This window comes from Cucumis melo, chromosome 1 (assembly GCF_025177605.1).
Source record: "Cucumis melo cultivar AY chromosome 1, USDA_Cmelo_AY_1.0, whole genome shotgun sequence".
In the NCBI taxonomy this organism is placed as follows: Eukaryota; Viridiplantae; Streptophyta; class Magnoliopsida; order Cucurbitales; family Cucurbitaceae; genus Cucumis; species Cucumis melo.
In genome coordinates, this window is record NC_066857.1 from 19,373,241 (window position 1) to 19,388,879 (window position 15,639).

Consider the following 15,639-nt stretch of genomic DNA (forward strand, 5'->3'; position numbering starts at 1 on the left):
GAGCAGAAGGCTGGGGCGGTGTCGTCTCAATGGGTTTCCGAGGACACACATCAGCAGTATGCCCCGGCTGTCTGCACCTGAAGCAGACTCCACTTCCAGCCAAGCAACGACCTCCGTGGACTCTCCCACAGGTAGTACAAGCGGGTAGCTCTCTCAGAGTCCTCCCGGCTGCTGCAAGCTCCCGTCGGTGTCTCTGAAAGACACCTCCTGACCTCAGAGTTCGCTGCGGTACTACGTCAGGCTGCGTCTCCACCTTTCTCTTCTGTCCCAAGGCTGACCCTCTGCCGGCAGCCTTAGACGGATCAGCTCTCTCATGCAGGCTCAAATCCAGTGCTATACGTAGTGCGTCAGCATGAGTGGCTGGTCGGAGAGCTCGGACAATGCCCTGAAGGTCTAACCTGAGTCCTCTAACGAATTTCTCCGTCCTGGCAGCCTCATCCCTTACCACATCGGGAGCAAAACGGGACAACATGTCGAACTCGGCGTCGTACTGCTCCACCGTCATATCGCCTTGCTCCAAGTTTAGGAACTCTTGCAGCTTGGCGTGCTTCACGTTGGCAGAGAAGAACTTAGCATAGAAGTTCTCCTTGAACTGCTCCCAAGTTATCTTGCTGACGTCGCCCCCCAGCATTCTCTCAGCGGTCTCCCACCAGGCGGTGCCCCTATCCTCCAAGAAGAAGACTGCACACTGCACCTTCTGGTCTTCTGGGCACTTCATGTACCGGAAGATAGTCTCTATGGACGTCAACCACATTTGGGCCTTTGTGGGGTTGTCCATGGATCCGTCAAAGGTCTTAGGATTATACTTCCTAAAGTCCCGTAAATGTTTAGCCTCGGCCGACAATTGAACTGGTACGGGTTGAGCTTCCTCAGGGGCTGGAGGAACGACGGCCTGGGCCTGAACAGGGGCGGCCTGGTTCTGCTGGGCGGCAAGGAAAGGCGCCAAAGCAGCTTGCAGCATGTCCTGATAACGCTGCTCCATCGCGGCGAGATCCGCCTGGGTGACCGGTGCGTTAGGGTCGACCGCCGATGCAGCAGGTTGCACCTCCGGCTGGCCACAACCGGCTCCTCTGCCTCCCCTACCACCTCCTCGGCGTGCATCTCTACGTGGCGGCATTCCCCCTAAAATTCACCAACAAAACTTTTCACCACAAGAACTTAACACACCTATCTCTAGGTCTAGTCTATTCAGGCAAAATTGTAATCTTAACATTAGCAAGGCTTTAGACATACCTGGCGAGTGCCGAAGGACCGTATAGCCATAGGGTGAAGTAAAACCAAAACAAAACAATGACTTACATCGTAGGTCAATCTACAGAACCTAAAACACTGTGCTCTGATACCAACTGTAACGACCCAACTCCTTATACTGAATCGAAGTCATTACTAAATATAGAACAAGTGGTTTAAGTCATAAAATTTTGTAAAACGCATAAGGTTTGAGAAATTTTATTTATGAAAATCCAAACAAGGTAGTATGCAAAAATGAAATTCGTTCTAAAGTCCTACTCGGGCCCTATCTACAAAAAAATGGTAAATAGTGAAGAATACTCAAACTTGGGTACTAAAGTCAAAAACAAGGATAAGCGGAAGCAGAAATCCCTATGGCTCGCCACGGTCACTTCTGGTCGCTCGCCAGCTTGCCTTTGCCCTTGCCTCGTCCTCTACCTGAAAACATGACATGAAAAGAGTGAGTATAAAATACTCAGTAAGGGACCCACTACTAGTCCCACTAGGTGCCTGTTAATTTCCTGTCAGAGTCCTGTAACTGGTACCCAATCTCTGGCACGTTCCCGAACACGTGCAACATGCGCTCCCGTAGGAACGTAACTCTGGTCTTCGGTGTCCCGGGGGACACCTAGGACAGTCGGGATGCGAGGACCCCGTCGAGTCACTCGAGTCATATCTATATCCATGCTAGACTGGTGTCCCGTCGGACCGCACAGTCCTCAATAGGTGGTGATCCTGAAGGACACCCATGCAGGTACGACTCTAACAGGTTAAGCTAACAGGTACCCTAATCGCAGTATACATACCCATGGCATCAGCATATAACATAACAGATAATTCATCATTACTCTCTCCATCTCGACACCCGTCGTACAGCCATAACAGTTTTCGTCATCACACAACATGCTATGATATAACCATGTCATCATTTGCATCATACTATCATTGATTTCATGCATCGTACAGTCTAGTCCTCAACATGCACATTTGAAGGTATACGAAATCTCATAATTCTAAACATGGAGCTAGTAGTAGAATCTCTTACCTGGAGATTTACTTGACGAGTCCTAACCGCGAGGCAGTATGCTTTCCAAGCAGCAGGGCCCTAAATGGTAAAAGACAACGATTAAACCTAACCTTCAAGGAACAGAGATCCAAGAGTCATTTGAAGCAACTTACCCCAAAATCAAGGTTGCGCTAACTCCCTTTAAGCCGAGGGAGAATCCCACGCTGCAGCAGTTACTTGGTTCAAGACGTCCCTTAAGGAAAATAATCTAATTTAATTCCGAATTAAATTATTTAGTGCCCAAACCATTGAATCTTACTGGGTAATGCCAAAATAATTAATATAATTACCAAAATTGGATGGGAGGAGCCAAATTAGGCTTGGCGGCTCGGCTGGGAAGAGAACAGGGATCGGCTCGGCTAGGAGGTTGAAGATCGGCTTGGCTCGCGGCGCAGACAGGCGCGGCTCGTGGTGCAGACAGACGTGGCTCGGCTCGGCGCAGACGCTACGCACGTACGGCTCGCACGCGGGCGCTGCTCGGCTCACGGGTGCACGCGGCGCGGGTCGGGCTTCGGGTCGGAGGCACGCGTCGGTTCGGGTCGCGGAGCGGATTTTCGGTCGGTCGGATCTTTGCGCGCGAGGCGCTGGCTTCCGGATTTCGGGTGGCGCGACGGCTGCTGGTGGTCCGGCTACCCACGGCTTCGCTCGGCGACGGCTGCAAACGAGCGTTTCGGCTGCGCTGCGTCGGATCGAAGCGGCGCGACTCGGCTAGCTGACGGGTTGGCTGCGGACGCGCGAAGGTGACGCTGACTCGGCTTCGGACGATGCGAGAGACGGCTGCAGACACGACGCGGCGTGCGTAGCTACTCCTAGGCGTGCGGCGGCTTGACTCGTCCGGCGCGGCTGGGAGGGTGGTTCGGCTTCTACTGCGGCTGGCTCCCGAACGCTTGTGCTTGAACTGGCGGCGAAGGCGGCGGCGCGGGTCGACGACTAGGGTTCCGGCGGCTAGGGTTTCAAGAAGAACTTTAATTGCTCCTCTCTCTTTTTTTTTTGTTTTTCTTATGCACGGGTCCCAAGGCTGCTTTATAAGAAAATATCCTCTCTTTTTTTTTGTATTTCCTTTAATTAATTTGAAAACCAACCACCTCCTATGTCTCCAAATCTCTTGAAATTTTCCTTATTAACCCCAACTAGGTCCCCACATTTCTCCCTTAACCAACCAACTTTAGTTTAATAATAACTTCACCAATTATTTCCAAATAAAATACTTGTTATCTAAACAAAATAAAGATTCCAAACCTTATTTAATCATAAATTTCAAAATGATAAGGTTCTTCCAATAAATTTGAATTTTCCATAACCACACTTAAATATTAATGACAATGAACAAAATCGAATTTGTTGGGGCGTTACATTAATTATTATTTATTTCATTAATTACATTATTGTTATCATAATTGTATTATATTTTTCTTATTTGTATTTTAAATAAATATGAATTAATTATATTAGTCAAAACGTTTTCCAATTATTATGGAAATATTATTCAAAAAGATATATTTTCTTTTAATTTTTCCTTTTTTCACTACTCACAAGATTTTTTTCATTAGTCAAAAATTACTCATCTATATCAATTCTTCTGTAACTTTTCTTCCACCGCCAAATAACCTCAACCATCATTATATATTTTTTCTATCCTAATTTTATTACACAGGTAGATCTTTCGGCCACCGCCGAAAATCGTCGTTGATTGAAAAAGAAATTTCATTGTCGGATTTATCTAAGAGCTTTTCTAGCGTTTTTTTATTTCACGATTCCATTCAGTTTCACATATATCCGGTTAGTTTATTTAACAATATCATCATATGTCAATATATACCCAATATATAGTGTATGTTTGATTTTCAATTTTCGTTACAGTAGCTACATGTGCTATATGTTTATATAAATATATACCTCGTCATATTAACAATGTACGTACATTCATCCGGATGTACAATTTTGCAGGATGTTTCTTCCCTATTTAATTTCTTCACCACCGAAAGTCCTCAACCATCATTATATTTTTTTTCTACCGGAAATTTATTACACAATCGGATCTTTCTTCCACCACCGAAAACTTTACTTTACATTGCAGAGCTTCACCGTCGTTTTTTTAGATTTAGAATTTCCGTTACAGTAGTTATTTATTTTCTCTATTTATGTAAATATATAAACAATCTACTGTATTTTAGATTTTGAGGTTCCATTACAGTAGTTATTTATCTTCTCTGTGTATGTAAATATATACCCCTTCATATTATATAAATATATACTCAATCTACTGTATTTTAGATTTTTATATTGTAATGTTGTTAAAATTTTAATTTCAATTATAAACATTTCCTAAATTTTCCTTACTTTTATGTTCCTATATACTTCATAATATTGAAAATATACTGTATATTATTTTCCTATTTTTCAATCACATGATATTTTTTCAACCATAATGTATACATTATTTGAACTTTGCATTTTAGAACGTTACAATATTGTATTTAATATTGTAAATTTCAGTTAACTTCAAATTATAATATATAATATCCTGGTATACACTATTTTATTTAATATATACCACATCAGACAAAAAGCATATTATCAGATTGCTTTCAATTTCAATAACTGAAAAAATGCACTATTGTAATATACACTATTTTATTTAATATATATCATCTTAGACGAAAAGTGTATTATCAGGTTGCTTTCAATTTCAATAATTGGAAAAATGTACTATTGTAATATACACTATTTTATTTAATATATACCTCTACTTTTCTCTCACCCGTCTCTTTAATTTCTTCCACAATCTTCCTCTGAACTTTCTCATTTGCTATCAATTCCACCATCCCCCACTCTATCAATGTCTCCGTCATGTCCGTCCCGCCGTTCAAAAACTCCAAACAAAGTGCCACCAATTCCCTGTCCGTCGTCGACGAATTCCCTCTGCTGCCATGCCCATCGATTTTAAAATCAAAAGCGTGAACAGGTACGAGGCGTCGCATTGCCGTCAAATTTCAAAATCTCGTCCATTTTCACAACCATTTGGTCTTCCATCTCGATTCCGCCACAGTTTCATCTTCCATTTTCAAAACCCTAAATATCGGTTGAAGAAAAATTTCAGCATACGAAGGAGAGTATAATGGATTCCGCAATTATTGTCTATTGCTCTTTACTTACGTGGTTCAAAAATCTCCCATTTTCACGCCATTAACGTATCACTTGCCAATTTTCTTTTTCTTTTTTTAATTCGTAAATCATTTAATATTGGTAGTGTAGTAATTTGGGTTAGATTTTTCTGTAAAATATTAGTCCAATTAAGACCTTAATATAATATATAGGCAAATTAGGCCAATTGTGTAAAATCATGGGCCAAATTAGGCTATTTGAGTTAAACTCCCTATTTTAAAATCTAATTTTTTAATTATGTTGATACATATTTTAATCTAATTTTTTGGGTTAAGTTGACCCTTGCAAATTGATACGTTCATTTTTTTGCCAACCAAGATATTTTGGGTTGGTTCATAATTTTTTCTTCAACCGTACTAATGTACACCCTTACTTTTCAATTCTAACAACCGTTTATTAAATAGAGAAAGTTAGAAATATACAACGATTGTATCCAAAATATTAGTAAATATAACACAATGCAAACGAATTTGCAAATACAACACAATTTTAAAATATATTAGCGGCAAACATTAGATGGTATATATAATTTTATTGTATGAAAAAAAAAAATCCTACAAACTGAGAACAATAACTCCGGGGTTGATTCATTTCAAAGGTAGACGTAAGAATTAACTCAATCCATAAAACTTTCAGGTGATCGGTTCATTTTTCTTCTTAAGAACACTAAAATGTAGTGATGTAAATAAGAACCCCTAAAATGTAGTATTGTGTGTTGATATTGTGATCGTGAAAGGAAAAAAAAAGGATGAGAGGGAAAATAAATTAAATGAGAACTTTAGATTAGTTGGCGTTTTCTAAAAAAAGTTGAACTAAAGTCAAAATTTTCAACTACATATATCTTGTTTTTATATCGAACTCTGCAGATTTTTTTGAAAAAATGTTAAATTTTCTTTTATAGTTCTTTTAACTTCTTAATAAAAACTTAACATAGATTATCTGGATGTTTTAAAAAACATAACAAACCAACAAACAAAAAAAAAATTTCCATTCCATACAACAATTTTAAAAACGGAAAAAACTCACAAGCCCACAATGGAAAATACAAAAAATGTCTCAGTCAACATGTGATTAATCGACCACATGCGTGCATGTAATTCTTCTTTTAAATAATCATGATACACAATCATGTAGGATATGATACATAATAGTCCAAAAAATGATACACAATTGTATAGTTATTCTAAAAAAAAAATGCTTCATGTAATTCTTTTTCTAAACAATCATGAAATGCATGCAATCGTGTAGAAAATGATATACGATCGTGTATTGTAATCATGTAGATCAATCGTATAGATCATGTAGGAGATAATACACGATCGTGTAGTTCTTTTTAACAATGATACATGATCATGTAGAAAATTATACACAATCGTGTAATTCTTTATAATGATGGAAAAAATATTTCGTGTAATTCTTTTTCAAAATGATCGTGATATGCAATTTTGTAGGGAATTATACACAACCATGCAGGAGATGATATACAATCCTATAGTTATTTTTAACGATGAAAAAAATGTTTCATGTAACTCTTCTTTTAAACGATCACGATCGTGTAGGAAATTATACATGATTGTGTAGGAGATAATACACAATCGTGTAGGAAATACTTCAAATCTAAACAATTGTTTAAATCATATCAAATTGATATTTAAATTATCTTTATATTCTGGAAGCTGAGGTGTAAGAAAAAAAGAGAAGATGAAGAATGAAAAAAAAAAGAAGATGAATAAAAATAGAAGAAATAAAATATTGGAAGAAATCTGTATTTTATTTACCCAAAACAAGATAGCAGAGAAGCTGAAGAAATAAGGGATAAAAATAAAAATAGAAGAAGAAAAAGCTAAAGAAATCTGGAAAATAAGCTGAATAAATCGTAAAGAAAAAGAAGAAAGAGAAGTGACGAATATCATCTGTAATATCAAAGACAAATCTAAAATTTATGAAAAATTTATACCAACTTCATGAAATTTTTTATTTTATTACACGAAACTGTAAATATTAACGTAATTAACATCTCGTTGAAGAGAAAAAATAAAGAAATAAATAAAAATTAAAGGATGAAAAGTTTATCGTAGCCGACTAAAGCAAATTATATTGTTACAAAGTTAACATCTAACTAAAATAAACTAACATATTTACACGTGTGATTTGAACAATAATTTGTCTTGTTTTGGACATGAGTGTGGTGGGTGAGAGGTCAATTATATGCTGTGGCCCAAAGTAAGAATAAGATTGACATTGACAATCACTAGCAAAAACGTCTCAAGAAAATACATTATTTCTTGTTGTTTGGATTCTAAAATTATGCTTTGTAAAGATTTGCCATTAAATTTACAGTTGAGTACTTTAATACCCACTTACTCCCAATGGGCATGAGATGCCTTCTTTTGTTAGTGATGCACCATTTCATATATTTGAGTAGCCACATTGAGAGAACAAATGCTTATATGAATTCGAGAATCTAAACTTCAATTGGAATATTTTGACCATTAGTGGCTTCAAGATCATCGTTACCAATTTATTCTTCAAGAGGCATAACATACCAAGGAAGTTTCACAGTGACTTGTTCGAGTATGAACACAACAACTTCATGATTGTTACTATGAGGTATCATAACAGTTGAGCCATGAGGACTAATATGCTAATAGAAAAATATTGACCAAGATTGGTGTTTGACATTTATATTTGTCAACTATGAGATATAAATACACTTATTATTGTTCATTTTATTAACAAGTAAAAGTTTTCAAATTCTTAAAATCGTCGATCGACTAAAAGATTTATATTACTCTCTTTCATTTGTGGGCTTGAAATACTTGAAAGATCCAATAAGTAGGAGTTTGAACATATGTGATCTATGTTGACCACCTAATTATTCTTTCTTAATACAAAGAAGGAATTCTACAAATGGAAAACGTCACTTGAAACCATTATCTTAATGGTTGTTATATCATCTAATAATAATTTGTACCCTTTTGTTCACGCTGATAGTCGACAAAAACAATGGGAGAGCGCTCTAAGGTCAAATTTAGAATGATTAAAAACAAGGGTAGATGCGCATGCCAAGGAACAAAATACTTGAAGTTCCATATAGAGATGGATATAGTCAACAGCAGAATGGATATAGCCAACAGCAGAATTGTATTATTGGTTAAAACCAAATAATTATAAAGAGACTTAATCATCTCTGCCATTAGAGCCGTAGTTGCTCTGTTAATAAATAAATAAAGTATGCAATAGTTAACCTCAAAATATAAGAGTAAAAGACTATTGAAGTGGAATGATAGTAGATATCTTTATTCATTTAAAGAGAAACTAGAATCCATATACAGAACACCAAAAACCAAATTCATATATTTAAAATATAAGGAAAGAACACTTATTTAAAGACGTATTCATGGTTATTTGAATAGTCGTGTTCTTATTCTAAAATGATTATTCTTTTGAAGTGACGCAATCATTCATGTAGACACCATGTGTTCCAACAACCTCCCCCTCTCCCCTCAAATGGTAAGTTGACAAAGTAAGATAGAAGAAAAGATTCCATTTTTCCTAATGGGGAACTTGTTTCAAGATAAGCACTAAAAAACTTTGAACTTTCCCTCGTTAGCATCAATTGAGTTTACTTGGTTATTCAATTTTGCACGATTCAGAGCAGAGTCGCGAAATGTCTTAAAGAGAGCGTGTTCTGTGACTTAGCCTTTTACTAATCCAGTTTTTGTTTTGCAGTCTTTGTTTCTATTAACAATCCGTTCAATTGCTGCCTCGTTTCTTTCACCAATATTTGCCAGACTTAGACAATTTTTTGCATTGAAGACTGAAGTGTAACAATTTTAAGACGATTTCTTTTATGCTGTGATGGTCGAACAAATCCAATTCGACTTGATGTCTTCTGATCTCAACCGTCTATTGTGTTTTGAAGGAGCACTTTTCAAAAGGTGGAAACAAAAGATGTTATTTTTCCTCACGCTGAAGAGGGTGACCACTGCTTGTACTAGTGAAAAGCTAGAGGTTTCAGAAAAAGATCCTATAGAAGAACAACTAAAGAACCTCGCCACCTGGACAGAAACTGACTTCATCTGCAAGAACCTAATTCTTAATGGTCTTACTAATGAACTATATGATTATTATAGTACTATGACTACTGCAAAAGAACTGTGGGACGCGCTACAAAAGAAGTACAATACCGAGGAAGCGGGATTGAAGAAGTACGCTGTCAGCGATACCTAAGATATCAAATGACTTATGACAGATCCATGGAGGCACAGTCACATGAAATCCAGAAAATAGCTCACGAGAAATCATAACATGATAAAAAAGACTTATGACAGATCCGTCGAGGCACAGTCAAATGACTTATCGATAAATGACCTCAACTGTGGAAGGATTTCAAGAATACTTTAAGGCACAAAACCAAAAAGTTCTCACTGGAAAGCCTAATCACGAGGCTAAGGATAGAGGAGGAAGCAAGGAAGCATGATAAAAAAGAAGAGGTGTACACTATCCCTAGAACAAGCCCACTGCAGTTCTGAAACCGGATTTGAAGACGAAAAGAAACAAGATGAAACAAGGATCCAACAAACAAAACAACCCATAGTCTAGAAGTACGGTACAAATTGTTTGTTATAATTGTAATAAGCTTGGTCATATAGCTAGAAATTGTAGAAACAAGAGTCATTCTGTTGCGCAAGCGAACATGATAGAAGATGAATTAGTAGCTATGATATCTGAAGTTAATGTGATTGGGGGGTTTGAAGGTTGGTGGCTAGACATCGGTGCATCCCGCCATGTCTGCCACGACGTTAGTCTTTTTAGAAAATATAATGCAGTTAAGGATAAGAATATCCTTCTAGGAGATCATCACACAACCAAAGGGGTCGGTATTGGAGAAGTAGAACTGAAATTCACATTCGGCAAGACGCTTGTGCTGAAGGAAGTTATGCGTACTAAAAAATTCGAAAGAATTTGGTCTCAGGATATCTCCTCAACAAGGTTGGATTCACACAAACAATAGGATCAGACTTGTTTACTTTAACTAAAAACAATGTATTTGTGAGGAAGGGTTACGCTACTAATGGTATGTTCAAATTGAATCTGGAAATTAATAAGATTGCATCTTCTGCTTACATGTTGACTTCTTTTAATGTTTGACATGCAAGACTTTATCATGTTAATAAAAGGTCAATTAGCAACATGAGTAGGTTAAGTCTTATACCTAAGTTATCTCTGCATGAATTTGAGAAATGTGCATGTTGTAGTCAAGCTAAGCTAACTAGAACCTCACATAAGTCTGTAACTAGAGTAACAGAGCCTTTAGAATTAATACATTCTGACCTATGTGAATTTGATGGAACTTTAACCATAAACAGTAAAAGGTATGTAATTACTTTTATATATGACTGTTCTGATTATACATTTATTTATTTGCTTAAAAATAAAAGTGATGCCTATGAAATGTTCAAAGTCTTTGTAACTGCAATAGAGAACCAGTTTAACAAAAGAATTAAGAGACTTCGTAGTGATAGAGGAACTAAATATGATTCAGTTGCTTTCAATGAGTTTTATAACTCAAAAGGAATAATACATGAAACTATTGCGCCTTATTCTCCTGAAATGAATGGAAAAGCAGAAAGAAAGAATAGAACACTAACTGAGTTAGTAGTTGCTATCTTACTTGAGTCAGGAGCAACACCATCTGGGTGGGATGAAATAATTAAGATTGTTAATTATGTCCTTAACAGAATTTCTAAATCAAACAGTAAAACTTCACCATATGAAGTCCTTAAACATAAAACACCAAACTTGTCTTATCTTAGAACATTGGAGTTGTCTAGCTTATGTTAGAATAGCTGATCCAAAAAGAAGGAAATTAGTGAGAATAGTAAAGCCTATAGATTCTATAACTTAGAAAACAAAGTAATCATAGAATCGAATGACGTAGATTTTTTCGAGGATAGATTTCCTTTTAAATTTAGAAATAGTGGGGGCCTATATAGTCAAACTAGTGGGGGCTCAAGTTCCAGTAGTCTACCTTCAATTAAGATCCAAATCCAAGACAAGGAAGAAGATCCTAAACCTAGAAGAAGTAAGAGAGCTAGAATAGTAAAAGACTTTGGAGAAGACTTCGAAATGTACAACATAGAAGATCAAAAAGATCTAATAGAAGCATTATCCTCAGTAGATGTCAATTTATGGCAAAAAGCTATCAATGATGAAATGGGCTCTCTTGAATCAAATAGAACTTGGCACCTAGTTGACTTACCACCTCCTTGTAAAGCTATAGGTTGCAAATGGGTTTTAAGAAAGAAATTCAAACCTGATGGATCAATAGATAAGTATAAGGCTAGATTAGTAGCAAAAGGATTTAGGCAGAGGGAAAACATGGACTTCTTTAATACTTTTTCCTCGGTCACTAGAATCACCTCTATTAGAGTGTTAATATCCATAGCTGTCCTAAATAATCTCTTAATACATCAGATGGATGTTAAAACTACTTTTCTAAATGGTGATTTAGAAGAAGAGATTTATATGGAACAACCTGAAGGTTTCATAGTTCAAGCCCAAGAATCCAAAGTTTGTAAACTAGATAAATCCCTTTATGGCCTAAAACAAGCTCCCAAGGAATGGCACCAAAAGTTTGACAACTTACTCATGTCAAAAGGATTCAAAGTAAATGAAAGTAACAAATGTATCTACTATTAGACTAAAGGTAGGCTATGTATTATCATATGCCTATACGTAGATGACATGTTAATCTTTGGATCAAACTTGCACATCATAAATGATGTAAAATCTATGTTGAGTGCAAATTTTGACATGAAAGACCTAGGTGAAGCTGATGTAATCTTAGACATCAAAATTACAAGAACTGAAAATGAAATTTTCTTAGATCAATCTCATTACATAGAAAAGATTCTAAAGAAGTACAACTACTTCGATAGTAAATCAGCTTTTACACCTTATGACTCTAGTGTGAAATTATTCAAGAACACTGGTGACAGTGTTAACCAATCAGAGTACGCTAGTATCATAGGTAGTATGAGGTATGCTGCTGATTGCACTAAACCGAACATAGGTTACGCCGTAGGATTACTATATAGGTTTACCAGTAGACCCAGTCTAGAACACTGGAATGCAATAAATAGAGTAATGAGATACCTTCAGAAAACCCAAGACCTAGGATTACATTATAATAAGTTTCCCATTGTACATGAAGGTTACAACGATGCTGATTAGAACTCCCTCTCAGACAACTCAAAGGCTACAAGTGGCTACATTTTTAATATAGCAGGAGGAGTTGTTGCTTGGAAATCCAAGAAACATACAATTTTAGTCAAGTCAACGATGAAGTCAGAGATGATAACACTAGCTACAGCTAATTTAGAAGCAAGATGGCTTCGAAGCTTGCTATAAGAGATTCTCACATGGGAAAGACCGATACCAACCATACTAATCCATTGTGATAGTACTGCAGCTATCGCAAAAGTTCAAAATTGTTACTATAACGGTAAGAGATGACATATACGTTGTAAGCATAGTACTATTAGAGAATTGCTCACTACTGGTGCAGTGATAGTGGATTATGTATGATTTAACAATAACCTGGCTGATCCTTTGACGAAAGGACTTGCTAGAGAAAAGGTGTTTAAAACCTCAGAAAGAATGAGACTCAAGCCTATTAAAACTTGAATTACTGTGAGGTAAATCCAACTTGAATGATTGGAGGTCCCAAGGAACAAGTTCAATGGGTAATAACTAATTATAAGTAATATGACGAGAATCATGTTAAATATTTAAAAGTTCCATTCTTATGATTTAGTGATTAGCATGACATCCTGAAGCATATGATGAGGTTGAACTTTGTTCTTAATGGAATCTATACTCAATATCAAGTAGAGTACCTAGCTACAGAAGTATTCTTAATAGATTCACCTTTGTGAATGTGAAAATGAGGGTTGCTTCCAATGGAATTCTAGGCAGATTCCTAGAGCATTCACTAAACTAGGATATCCGTGCAAGGCCATAAAGCACGAGCTATTTTAAAATTTCACTCAAATAATGTTGTGTGTGCGATAGCGCTGGAAGTAAAGTTCAAAACTATGAGTTACTTTACAATACTCTGAACTAGTGACACTACGTAAAGGTTCAAGTCATCAGACACCTTTACTTAAGCATAGTACTATAGAGACAGGCACTACTCGATGAAAATGTTTTTAAAATTTTCAAGTGAGGAACTGATAGTAAAAAAATTTCAACTGGTGGATTATTGGATGAAATATTTGTAAAAAAGGAAAATATATTATTTCTCTCTCCAAAGCATTCCCACATTGATAAAATTAGAATGTGGAGGCTTCTTCATATACCTATTAGTTGGCCAATGGGTTTGGACCCTTAGGGCACGCAAATTTTCGAAGGAGGTAGGAGATAGGTAAATGAGGATATGCCAACATCTCCACACGCGCGTGCCACCGCTGTCGTCGATCGGGCGTGGAGAGGAGATGCGAGATAATATATGTATTTATTAAAAAATAAAAAAAATATTTTTTAATCTTCTTATTAAACGTTTTATATTTATTTATTAAAAACAAAAATAATATGTATTTATTAAAAAATAAAAATAAAAATTACCATTATTTAATTTTTGACCGTTTACGAAATTAATTTTTTGACCATTTGACCGTTAAGAATTAAATTGACTGTTTGATCGTTTACAAAATTAATTTTTTGACCGTTTGACCATTAAGAATTAAATTGACCATTTGATGTCAATTAATTTGTCCCCGTTGTGAATATGACCGTTGGTAATCCACCCACATGATAAATAGGTCCCCACTCTCATTCTCAAAACACACAAGAAACATTCTTCTCATTTCTTAAAAAGTTTCTCGACCTGTGTTTTTTTTTAGTGTTTCAGTTCCAATTAGTTTCTGTGTAAAATTAATTGACAAAAAAGAATTGTTTTATCTTGGGGACAACGATGCATAATTCTGTTTGCACGATTCAGAGCAAAGTCGTGAAACGTCATAAAGAGAGCGTGTTTCGCTACTCAGCCTTTCACTAATCCAGTTTCTGTTTTGCAGTCTATGTTCCTATTAACAATCCGTTCAGTTGCTGCCTCATTTCTTTCACCACTATTTGTCAGACTTGGATGATTTTTTGCATTGAAGACCGAAGTGCAACAATATCTCTTTTCATTAATAATTACCACTTATAGAAATCATTAAAAACATATAATGCTTACCCTAAATCCATACTAGCTCAGGCTCATCATTATTAGAATGGGTAAAAGGTCAACTTTCAATTCAATACTCATTACGTTATCCAAAGATTAGTTTTCCCTTTGAATCTAGATCATGGGATTTTCAATAAACTAGGTTGGGTTTTCTCTCTAATTAACTTCATATTATAGGCTTTGATCCCAATCCTTTTGATAAACTTTCAACCAATTCTCTAGTTAGGCTTTTCATAAGCGGATCTGCAAGATTACTTTTTGACCTCACAAGTCGATTGTGTTAATTCTACTAGAGAATAGTTATCTGATTGTATTATGTTTTCGTCGTATATGTCGAGACTTTCCATTATACATAATATTTTGTGCCCTTCCAAAAGTTGCTTGGCTATCATTATGTATACATATTGCAGACACCAATTAGACCAATTGGGAATATCTTCCAAAAAATTTCAAATCCATTTTGCTTCTCATGCAGCCTTATTTAAAGCTATAAATTTGGATTCCATTGTGGATCATGTTAAAATAGTTTGTTTGGAAGAGTTCCAAGATCCAACCCCACCTCCAAGAGTGAAAACGTAACCACTTGTGGATTTGGAATCTTTAGTGCTCAATATCCAATTGTCATCACTATAACATTCAAGTACAGTAGGATATCGAGTATAGTGTAAACTATAATATTTAGTATGCTTTAAGTATTCTAAAATTCTTAAAAGCTTTCCAATGATCTTACCTTAGATTACTTGTATAACGACTTAGCTTGCTTACAACAAGTGCTATATCAGGACGTGTACAACTCATAATGTATATTAAACCACAAATGATGTGAAAGTATTCTACGTGTACAACAAAGACTAGTATCAATTGGAGGTACTTCTTTGCTATCACAATGTCATATATTTTATATTTCTCAAGCATTTTAACAACATAATGTAATTGAGACAAC